Below are 4269 nucleotides of genomic sequence, written 5' to 3' on the forward strand. Positions count from 1 at the left end.
TTATTACATATAGAATTGGAGGCAAAAATGGTCTAAAACCACAAAACAAGCAGAACATGAGTGTTGATAAAGAGCAATGGATTGGGTGTGCAGTAGGACGGAAGCTTCAGTAGTGTGAATTAGAAGAAGACAAACTCATCTATCAAAACTCTTTGCCAGAAGGTCATGGTAGTCGCCACTACATTAAAAGGTATTTTAGAGATAATGTGTTGATTCCTGAAAATGTTCATATATTATTGTAAAAGTGTTTATGCAAGTATAATTTCAACTCTGCAGGAAGAGTTTTTAGAAATTCTTTTCTATTCTTTTATATTTTAGTGCAGAGTGTTGAGCTGATTAGACTCTTTGGTTCTTGTCTATGCTCATTTTATTTGTTTTTTTGTTTGTCTGCTTTATTTTTTTTTCTTTGATGTTGACTGTGCTTCCTTTCCCTGCACCCACTGCTAAGTTTCCTATGTGTTCTCATGAAATGTGTATTGTTTTGTGTACATATACTTTATGTACATAAATTGATTGTGCCATAGATCTCATTTTTCTTATTTTTTTCCAATAAGGATTGTACTTCTACATTATCTCCATGTTTTTAATGTGTAGATTTATTCCATTGTTCTAACTACTAATTAAATTCCATGGTGTGCATTAATTATGCTTGATTTATCCATTCTGAGAATGATGAACACCTTGATTGACTAATTCCCTGCACCCATAATAATGCTGTGTTGAATACTCTTGATTGTTTCCATTGGAAATATCTATACGAATAATTTAGGAATGGCATTTGGGGGTTATAGGTTGTATCATTTATATAATTACAAATAAATTGTTCTCCAGAATGGATTTGCCAGGCTTTTGTCTCACCAGCAATGCATGGAAATTCCTATCCCCTTACATCCTCACCAACACTTGGAATAACGTAGCTTTCTAATGGATGAAAGTAATATCTCAGTGTGGTTTAATTTTCAATTCTTTATTAATGAGTTTGAACATGACTGCAATATGCTTGTTGGCTTTTTTGTTTTTTCTTCTGTGAATTTGATGTTCATGTATTTCACCAATTTTTCTAGTACTGTTCTGACTTTTTCTTGTAGATATATGGAAGTTCATTATTTACTCCACTTGGCCACTTCAAGGTAACAAAGATCACTCCATTACCTCAAATTAATTGTGCAGTTTTACCATTCACATTTTAAGTTCGAATTGTTTTTAAGTTTTAGTTTGAAGCACCTATACAATGCTATCTCATGGATCTAATTATCCTACATCTCCTTTGAAACAGGGGAAAGTGAAGATAAGAAGAAGGAAAGATAAAAATGCATTAAACAGAAAAATAAAGATGTGTAGTCCTTTGATAGAGAAGGATACAATGAAGCGTGTATCCCATACACACTTAAATCACATAAAAATTGCTAAATACTGATTTTATGAGTTAAATTATATTTTGTCAAAATGTATATGCTGAAGCTCTAACCCCCAGTAACTCATAAGGTAAATGTATTTGGAGATAGGCTAGTTTAAAGACACAATTAATTTAAGATGATTGGGTGAGCCCTAATCCAATCTGACTGGCGTCCTTATAAAAAGAGATTAGAACACATGAAGAAATACCCGGTATGCTCAGGCACAGAGGAAAGGCCATGTGAGGACACAACAAACAGACAGCCATCTGCAAGCCAAAGAGAGTGACCTCAGGAAAAATCAAACTTGCTGACACCTTTATTTTGGATTTCTAGCCTCCAGAACTGTGAAAAAATTCATTTCTGGTTTTTAAACTGCCCAGTCTGTAATATTTTGTAATGGCAGCCCTATCAATCTAATACAAGTTGGTTAACATGTCAGAGAAACTTTACATTGAGTTTTCAGAAAATATTCCTGCCACTAAATACTATCAGGATTATAAAACAATTACTCCAGATAAACAATGGCAATCACATCTCCTGAAAATATTTACAGCAACTAAATGATAAATGCAAAAATATCTTATATATCAACTAGGTGCTTAACAGATGGGAGTGTAGATTGTTAGGTCATTGCTAGTACTAAACTCCATGTTGTATCAACTACTGTTCATTGTTTACTTAGCTATGTTGTTGTAAAAAAGAATGTTGTGAAGTTTTGGTATATATAATGGTGCAGAAAAATGATTCATTTGTACATAAAAAGAGTAGCTATTAGCTTAATTTCCCTTGAATAATCATTTTAAACAAATACAGGTCCACTCTACTCAAATATGTTGTTTTTTTAGTTCTTTAACAAACATTAATTGTACAGTGACTCCTGTTTCTTAGTTCCTTTGCTGTTCTATTTCTCAACCAAATAAATGGTTCTTTATTGGAATAACAGTGACTACTGTCCTATGCAAATAAAAGCGATGTGTATTCCCACTTGTTATCAATGCTTTGACAGCAGAAGCATAAGTTCAAATATGATGTTTCTTTTTTCTTAAATAGACCTCTTTCAATGTTTAGAAACCCTGTTGGTCTGAAATATTTTTCTTAATGTATTCAAATGCTTTGATGATAACCACAGAAATGGCTGTCTGCAACTGTCAATAAATACACATGGGAAGAAAAATCATTATGAAATAACTCAAGATAAAATTTATTGGTGAGAACTGGAGCCACTATCATCAGTCACTGTCTCCTTTCATTTCACCTAGGTATATTGCTTTTAATTTTTTTCAGCTTGCCAAAGAGCACATTGCAGAAGTTAAAGGAATGGTAAGGATTCACTCACTGATTTATAGAATGCACAAGCCTCCTGGCCTTAACTGGATTGAAGTTTACCTGAGTAATTCTTATATACTTAGACGATGACATGTTCTTAAAGTGGTTATAAAACACCAACTCTGTCCAATGTTAAACTACCCAGGCATAGAGGACAGTCACCTTCTCTTATCCTCATTCCTGTTGATAAGATTATATGTCATTGGGACAACAGCATGTCTAACTCAAGATATAAAATGCCTCTTTGTTCTCTCACATGTTGTAAGGACAAACAGTTTGAAGTTTTCCAGCTCTCTAGAACAAATCGTGATGTTGATTTTTCACCAGCGCACAATTTTTAACTCAGACCTATCAGAATATATGCACTGTAAACCAATTTGAAATGCATTCAGATGATTTAACATTTAGAATACTATAATTTTATCTTTATTTTTACAGAACAGGGTCAACAGCTGGGAATAAAAAGTTATAAAAGAGTGTATAAAGGTAGTCACTCTCTCCCGCTCCCACTCTCTCTCTCTCTGCCCTCACTCTTGCTCTCTGAGTAATCCCTCGGTCCCTCCTATTTATTCTTTTGATCTCTCAGTGCAAGGAGCACAGCACTAGTGTCATCTTTACCTGGATTCAAATACGGATCTTGGCACTTAATATCTGAGCAATTGATTGCAAGATATTTCACTTTTCTGAATTTTAACATCTTTTTCTATAAAATGAAGCTAATAACACCTCCTAGTGTTGTTCCAAGGATTAATTAAAATTATCTATTAAAATATTCAGATGCTTAGCATACTGTCTGGCAAATATTTGTCTTAATAATACATACTAGTGTGTTCAAATTCCAACTTTATGTTGGATTTTGAAAAAGACATTTTGTTTGGCAGACCTGGAACAGTTGCTGTCTGCTGCTAAGGTTTCCACTACAGATGCAAGAAAAAGTCCTCAGGCTTTCTGTCTGATTTTGGCAGTCAAGACTGAGTAGAGGAATATAGGGGAAAAAGATGGAGACAGAATTTTTGCAACTTGGGAAAACACTGAAAAGCCTGTTTTACTCCGAAGAAGAGCCTGAGGTTTGAGTTTATGTAAGAAATGTTGGGGGCTGGTGGATTAGCTCAGTCGGTTTAGAGCATAGTGTTAGTAACACCAAGGTCAAGGGTTCAGAATCCAATACCAGGTGGCTACCAAAAAAAAAAAAAAAAAAAAAAAAAAAAAAAAAACAGAAAGAAATGTTGGGAAATATTATATTTTAACTAATTAAAAGCAAGCCAGTGACTTCCAAAAAAAAGACATTTTGGGCTTCCAGTTTTCAGTTCAGCATGTAAGAAGGTTGGAAGTCACCATTGCCTCTTAACCAGTAAAAAGATAAACAAACTAAAAAATGAACAACTCTTCTTAAAACCTTAAGAGAAGTGAGTTCACAAGGCTAACCACTGCCCCCCAAATTGGAGACACTAACAGGCAAATACAGAGAATCACAACATAATTGAGCAGAAACCCATGAGCTGTAACCTCTGTGGAAACCAGTGCTGGGGTAGGGAAACCAGAACTG

The sequence above is a fragment of the Galeopterus variegatus genome, unplaced genomic scaffold (genome assembly GCF_000696425.1).
Source record: "Galeopterus variegatus unplaced genomic scaffold, G_variegatus-3.0.2 Scaffold10203, whole genome shotgun sequence".
NCBI classification, from domain to species: domain Eukaryota; kingdom Metazoa; phylum Chordata; class Mammalia; order Dermoptera; family Cynocephalidae; genus Galeopterus; species Galeopterus variegatus.